General features: G+C 48.2%; 1 pseudogene; it reads left to right on the top strand.

Moving 5' to 3' along the window:
* The first annotated feature begins 3,564 nt into the window (after window positions 1-3,564).
* Window positions 3,565-5,425, top strand: LOC118665797 (annotated as a pseudogene).
* The last annotated feature ends 2,579 nt before the right edge of the window (window positions 5,426-8,004 follow it).

Below are 8,004 nucleotides of genomic sequence, written 5' to 3'. Positions count from 1 at the left end.
AACCCACACTGGGTTTTAACTGTTAACATCTTGGTTACTGCGCATGAAGAAAAACCTTCATTAATTGACACCACTCTGCAAAAAGTGCATTCTTTCCTCTAGCTCTGGGCAAGATGGCTCCATTCCAGGCAAAGCTGGCACTAGCTCCCATTATGTTACTTTCCTGAAGGACCTCCTGCAAAATGTAATCATCATCACCCCAAACAGATTGAAGCTTCAATTCATGGCAGTACGGCACAATTTTACATTATTTCCTTTCACTGCAAACGAGTTGACTCTCAGAAATTACCCCTAACTTATTTAAGTTTTTGTAGAAAATAGTGTTGCAAAATATTGTTAGCAGGCATATGCAAGATGTGTAGGATGAGGTAAATTCTCTCTTTGAACATCACACTTGCAGTAAGTTTCTAAGACTAAAAGTGAGAGCTGCCGAAACCGGTTTGGCTCAGTGGATAGAGCGTCGGCCTGCAGACTGAAGGGTCCCGGGTTCGATTCCGGTCAAGAGCATGTGCCTGGGTTGCGGGTACATCCCCGGTGGGAGGTGTGCAGGAGGCGGCTGATCGATGTTTCTCTCCCATCGATGTTTCTGACTCTCTGTCTCTCTCCCTTCCTCTCTGTAAAAAATCAATAAAATATATTTTTAAAAAAAAAAAGTGAGAGTAAAAATGAGCCCGAGGCACTAAGCACAGAAGCTGTGGGGTTGGCTTCTGGAGAATCTTGTCATTGAGGAAAATCTAGCTGTGCCTACTGCCAGGAAAAAAGTGGGAGAACTGAAAAAATAGGAGACCTTGGTGTATAAAAGTTAATAGGGCAGTAAGTCTGTTTTCCATCATCTAGGAATGTAAGTTCATGTTTGAACTTACTTCACAGTAGAATAATATAAGAAAAAGAACAATAAGAAGGAAAGAAAATGATTATTTCTAGACATAGATGCAGCTCCAGAGTTAGTTCCTTAAATGGCATCAGGGAGCGTTAGAAAGAAAAGTGGTGTCACAGCTCTAAGTCATTGGTTATGATGCCTTTCAGCCTTGCCTCCTGAGAATTTATGATGTGTGTGTGTGTTTTCGGGGAACTAGTATTAACGTTGTCTTAACCCATTAAATATTTGTTAAAGGTAAGAAAGGAAAAAGTAAAATGCTTCAAAATATAGTAAGTGCTACCTATTTGATTTGCTTGATGGTCTTATATAAGAATTTTTCCTATAGGTCCTAATTCAGTACTTCCATTCTTCATTATATAGAACCATATATTATGAAATGTACCTAATCATATCTTCACTAAAGAAGACATATGCATTATTGCCACTAAGTAATTAGCATTTGAAGACCTGTGTAATTTTGTGGAAGCACACAAAAAATCTGTTTACACTGTTATATTTAAGGGCAAGAATATAGAAAAGCAGAAGGCACAGGTGAAATAAATGCAAAATAATTATTATCAAGTGTTTGAGCACTCAGAACAATTCTTTAATTTAACTTGGGGGGAAAAGACTTCTTAGGAAATAAATAATAGCCAGTTCAATATATAATAGGATACTGAGTGAAATTTTTCCTGTTATCTCAAAATTTTAGTGAAGGCCTAAAGCCAAAAGTGAAATGCCAAATTCTGAAGACAGTCCCCCTAAAACAAAACATTGGGAAGAGACCCTGAATGCAACATTTACTAAGAGGCTATCCACTGGCTCTGAAACCACCGACTGGGGAAAGGGGGAGAGGGGTCTGTTCTCTAAGAAGTGCCTGTGCTGAGAAGACTTTCTTCCTCTGTGCCATGCTTCTTTCCCCCCCACCCCCACCCCCAACCCCACAGACAGGTGGCTAGGATGGGGAGGATGATTCATTCAAGTGAGTCATTCAAAAGACATATGGTGCCACCCCAATTAAAGGTATTAAATATGGTGGACTGAACACACACATACATCTATCCCTATTCCTTATAGAAGCCCTACTGAAACAACAGTTAGGAATATTTGTTAAGTAATGATAACACAAGGACAAAGAAAACAGTGGAAAAAAAATAATTGCAAAAGAAGACAAAGAGAAAAATCATAATTTGAAAACTGGGGTGAATGTTAAGGGATCTCCAGGGCCCGAGAGTGCTGGGTCCTGAACTAGCCATGGGGAGAGCCAGTAAGCCACTCAGTGTGCGCTGCGGAGCCCTGAAAACACGCCAGCTGGACACTGCAGGTGCGTCTGTGAGTAAGGGAAGGACGGCCTGAAAAACAGCAGATTGGCTGACAGTCTGTTTAAGAACCTAGAATCCTAGATCCTCTCACTTACTTCACACGTTCGGATTACCCTGCCTTCCCCAACCTGATAGAGACTAGAGGCTTTCATCTCTGAAGAAGGTGACATAGATGGTAAAACACAGCATTCCTGGAACAAGAACAGGATACTACTTTTGAAGGACATTTACATACCAATAAGAGCTCTTGAAAATGAAAAATATGATAAAATAAACAATAAACTCAGCAGACATGTTAAGAGAGAATTGATAAAAACTCTCCCAGGAAGCAATAACTAACTAAATAAAAGAGGTAGGAGAGAAAAGAAAAGGGATTCCTGATCTGTTTCAGCTACAACAGAAACACCATAGCTTCTGAATGGCTTGCGTCTAACAGAAATTTACTTCCTGCCCTTCTGGAGGTTTGGAGGTCTAAGACCAGGGCCCTGGCAGCAATGGTGTCAGCGCAGGACCGGCTTCCTAATTCACGGACTGCCTTCTCCTCACTACACCCTCGCAGGGAGAAGGGGGACACTGTGTCCCCATCTTTTAAGGGTACCATTTTCATCATTGAGGGCTGTCCCCTCATGACGTAATCACCTTCCGAAGACTCCATCTCCAAATACAAACCTAAACAGTAAAAGGTGGACGCCGTCTTGTCTGAAGGAAAGTGGCATTTTGTTCCCTTGTTAGGCATCTGCCTAAGCCGTAGAATTGCTAGTCTGTACTTTGCCCACCTGAGTTGGGGAAATTAAGCACAAAACTAAGAGGAGAGGAAGCAGCCAAGTGTGGAGCAGCCAGTAGCGTTGGCATGGCCAGGACACAAGGTTGCCTGGTGTAGTAGTTCCCCAACAAATAAAAAAAAAAAAAAGAATCACCCCAGATCTAGTGGCTTCACGCAAATTGACAGTTCTGTGGGCGATCCCTCTGACACTGGTGTCCCCGGGCTGAAGTCAAAGTGCCACCACGCCTGCCTTTCCTCCCGAGGCGCTGGGAAGGAATTCATTCCTTTGTCTTTAACCAGCTTCCCGAGGTCACCCATATCACTTGGCTCATAGCCCTCCTCTTCCATCTGCAGAGCCAGCAAGGGGTGGTGGAGTCCCTTCCACATCACACCCCGCTGCCCTCATCCTCCGCCACCCTCTTCCACTGTTAAGGGCCATTGTGATTACATGGGATCCACCTGGATAATCCAGGATAATCTCATGTAGAGTCAGCTGATTCGCAACCCTAATTCTGTCTGCAAATCCCATTTTGCCATGCGACGTGACACATTGCTAGATTCCACGGATTAGGCTGTGCAGATCTTCGGAGGGATCATTATTCCGCTCAACACATCTCGGGATGCGCTGGGCAAAGAAGAAGGTAGCTGGAGCTTCAGTTACCTTGCCGGGTCTGCACCTGCGAGGGATTCCCACGGGTAAACGAGAGCGTGAGCAGCAGCACAGGGGTCTGTGGGGTTTCCAGCGGTTGTAGGTTTAATGGGGGAAAGCTGGAGACAGCTTTGCATCATGCACATAAGAAAACTTGGTAGAGCCGAAACCGGTTTGGCTCAGTGGATAGAGCGTCGGCCTGCGGACTGAAGGGTCCCAGGTTCGATTCCGGTCAAGGGCATGTACCTTGGTTGCGGGCACATCCCCAGTGGGAGATGTGCGGGAGGCAGCTCATCGATGTTTCTCTCTCATCGATGTTTCTAACTCTCTATCCCTCTCCCTTCCTCTCTGTAAAAAAGTCAAAATATATTTTTTAAAAAAGAAACTTTGTAGTGAGGAAGCTCCATAGAATCCATATCTTTGCCAAACCATCAAGAGTTTGACTTTGGGGCGCCCAGCGGCGCTCACGGAGCCCCGGGGAGCCCCTCCGCGCGTCCCGTCACCCTGCCCCGGGGATACAGACAGCTCGGCAGGTTCCACTCAGTCCTCCAGCCGCCCGCCCGCCCGTCTGCCAGTCCACCCCGTCCGCCTGTCCGTCCACCGCCCCGCGGGCCGCTTCTCCCTACCCCCACCCCTCCACCCCCGCCGCCCCCCCAGGGCGCATGGCTCCATGAGACAGGAACAGGCGGTGCGGGAGCGGTCCCGTCCGCCCCGGGAGAGAAGGTACCGGAAGAAAGGATGGGATCAGAAGGAAGAAACTTCATTTCAGAGACAGAATAGCCGCCCTCCTCTGTTACAGCTGTTCCCGGGGCGGGGGATACAAACTCTCTGCTCCAGGTTCTGCGCATTCCAGGCCGCGAGCACCGAGTCAGGATGGGAAGGACGCCGCGTTCTTCCACTCGAGCCCAAGTTGGCCGCAGGCTGCTGCGGGGTCCAGACGCCCACGTCTTCCATCTGGAAGTGGGACGCACACTCACCGGAACCAGTCCACCGCCGGCCCGGCTCCAATCGGGACCTCTTCCAAACCGCCAGCATGCGGTGGCAGCAGGTTGGTCGGGAGGAGGTGTCAGACTTACCTCTGGGACCTGAAACTCTCCCATCGCACGGATGAATCCCGCCTCGGGAGCTCTGAGTCCTCTGCCCCGACCCAACGGAACTGCCAGCACCACCAAGGATCTGGCGGTGACCGCAGAGATGTGCTGCTCCTGCTTTGATGTCCTCTACTGTCACCTCCATGGCTTCCCTCAGCCAGGACTCCCTAGATTCACCAATGGCCCCTTTCTGCTCTTGGTGACATGAAGACAGGGCGGGACAAGCGGCTTTGTGGCTGCATTGGGACCTTCTCGGCCATGAATCTTCATTCAGGACTCAGGGAATACCGCTAACCAGCGCCCTAAAGGACAGTCGACCCTCCACCCCCCACACAACCCCCCTCAACCCCCAGAGGAGCTGCCTAAACTGTCCTGCTCTGTCTCCCTCCTCACTAACTTGGAGAACCGCCAGTGGTTACCTGGACTGGGAGGTAGGGGTCCATGGAATACGAAATGAATTCATCAATGAAAAAGGTGTCAAACTACAGCCACATATTTACCTAAGGTTGCTAAGGAGCAAGACTGGAATCAGATCCGGACAACAGACTCCTTGCTCAGGAAAGGTGGCTTTAAGGCTCCAATTACCAGTGAACTCAGAAAAGTGATCAGACTCACCAGGTACCGAAGTGAGAAAGTGACAGTTATGCAGAATATATTGCTTCTCTACTGCACGGTTTCCAGATTGGCACTCTTCATGCCCCGCCCCTCTACAATCATTACTCCTGGCACACGGCTGCATGACCAGTCCCACCCCCCACCCCACCCCCTGTGGCCACCGATGGCTATGACGTCATTGGAGCAGACGCCTCCTCTTCCTGGTCGCGTTACTTCTATTACTACACCATTTTATGAGGCTAGCTTCCGTTGCCAAGTCTGCCTCCAGCTGACTCGAGGGTGGGGTGCGAGGGGGGTGTTATACTGAATGAAACAGAACTCGCAGGGCCCAAGCCTTATTTCAGCCTTTCCTCATTATGGGGTTCGTTGGATTGGGGCTCCTCCATGACTAGTGAGAATTGCCTGCGGGTACAGAAGGCCCTCGGCATGCACATGGCCACCTGCTTGCTGGCTACACAGTGCGAGCTGGAAGTCATGATTCCTGAAGGCTGACCCCGCTTGCACCCTTGTGGCCTTCCCAGATCCAGTAGATGGGGTCTGGGCAACGGAGAACAACAAGACACATTTTTAGGTTGTTTTAAATTCCTTTTTTTTAACGTCCAGTTTATTGCATACCAACAGCTGATGACAACCTCCATGCTTCCTAAGTGGACACCATGTTCGGATTGGCCGTGGGCACCGTGAGTCTTGTGAGGCTCCTGGACAGACACCCACATCCAGAATGAAAGTTCCCGGATGGCGTGGCAGATCTCACTCGTTGCTGGCGCTCTTCTCGCAGTGAGTCTCCTGGTCCTGCACAGGGAGCTCTGTGGTGGAACCTGCTGAGGTATGAACCGGGACGCCTGCAGGAGGCCCTGACATCCTTGCCTTACTCAGTGTGAAAGGGGAGGCCTCCTCCTTACCACCCGCTACCTCGCTCCTCGCCTGGTAGCAGTGCCTATAGCTGCATCTAGGTTCACAGAAGACATAGATGTTCAAACAAGTACCTGGGTTGGGCTGTAGAAAGACACATTGTCACAGGAGAAAATCCAGGGTCTCCAAGCTGCTTTTGTCTTTTCAGGCAAACATCTTTAAGGGACTGAAAAGCAGAGTAGTTCTTTTTTCTAGTTTCCCTGTAGAAGTGAGAAGATAGTTGATTCAGTCCTTTACAGGACTTTAGAACAAAGCTGTGTAATTAAACACGGTGAATCGTTATCTTGCCTAATATGCTGGGAATCTTCACCCCACCAGGGCAGGGTTCCAAACAGCTCATTTTAGTCTCAGTCATTCCGTTTTCCTGTGGCATATTTCCCTTTCCCATAGCTGCTGACTAAGTACCTGTCAGCAAGTTCCTCTTCCCTCTTGCCCAGCCTTCACTTCCTTGGTGCAGAGCTGATGGCACTGGGACTTGGAAGGGGTGTAGCAGCACTGTCCTGTCACAGAGGCACTGCTGGAAGGGCTTCTAAGAGGAGTGGCCGGTGGGAGGAGAGACCCTACGGCAGTGGTTCTCAACCTTCCTAATGCCGTGACCCTTTAATACAGTTCCTCAAGTTGTGGTGACCCCCGACCATAAAATTATTTTTGTCGCTACTTCATAACTGTAATTTTGCTACTGTTATGAATCATCATGTAACTATCTGATATGCAGGATGTATTTTCGTTGTTACAAATTGAACATAATTAAAGCATAGTGATTAATCACAAAAACAATATGTAATTATATATATGTTTTCCGATGGTCTTAGGTGACCCCTGTGAAAGGGTCATTCAACCCCCAAAGGGGTCGCGACCCACAGGTTGAGAACCGCTGCCCTAAGGTAAGACTGTTCAACAGCGCACTTGGAGAACTCTTGAAGTGGATTGGATGTCAACCTGGTGGACAAAATGTTTTTATTTAATTTATTTTTAAAAGTTTATGTGGTGCTGGTGTGGCTTTCCAGAATGGTCAAATAGTCAAGTCAAAAGGCCTTCTTCTGCCAGGAATTGGGGAAGGTGGTGGACAGGGACACAGTCTAAGGCACGACACATGCTATTATAGGCATAGCTGTCTCGTTTCTTGGAAGAGATGAATACAGATGGGTGGATGTAGGGAGCAGCTCTAGGGTCAAGCCTCAGGCTGACCGGTGGCAGGGCCACAAAGAAGTCCCAGCCTGGAGGAGAGAGCTCTCCTAGCATAATTAAGCCTGACCTTGTAGCCCTCCTTAATTCCTTCCTAAGTAGCTAATGGGCTATGGGAGGGGCAGCAAGTGTTGCCAAAACAAGAACATTTGTATACATGTTAATCTACCCTTGTTTTAATCAGTCTATAAAATAAAGCATCGGCTTGCAGGCTGGGTCTTTTGTGTCCTCATCCAGGCATGGGAGGTCCACCGAGCCTCATTCTCTTGTCTTTTCTTCAATCTTTTACCGCCCCTCCTCAGGTTCACCCTTGGCCATGCTGGCGCAGCACAGACAGATTAGCCTGGCGTCATCCTCTTAGGCTATGGCGCGTGCAGGGGCAATGGGCTGACATCCGGATGCCCAGGATGGGCTGCATTCTCACTTCCTGCCACTTTTCCTTGCAGGGGTAATGAAAAAGAGCTATTGAAGATGAAGGGATTGTTTCATGATTTCCTGCTGCTGAGAATAATAAATGTCTTGTTATAAACGTGACAACAGTTAATTTTAGGTGCCATGGATTGATGTCAAGGACTAAACCACCCACCTTCAATTTGTACAACAAGATT

This window comes from Myotis myotis, unplaced genomic scaffold (genome assembly GCF_014108235.1).
Source record: "Myotis myotis isolate mMyoMyo1 unplaced genomic scaffold, mMyoMyo1.p scaffold_m19_p_11, whole genome shotgun sequence".
Taxonomy (NCBI): domain Eukaryota; kingdom Metazoa; phylum Chordata; class Mammalia; order Chiroptera; family Vespertilionidae; genus Myotis; species Myotis myotis.
The sequence above is the reverse complement of the archived record's forward strand: the minus strand, read 5'-3'. Positions and strand labels throughout refer to the sequence as shown.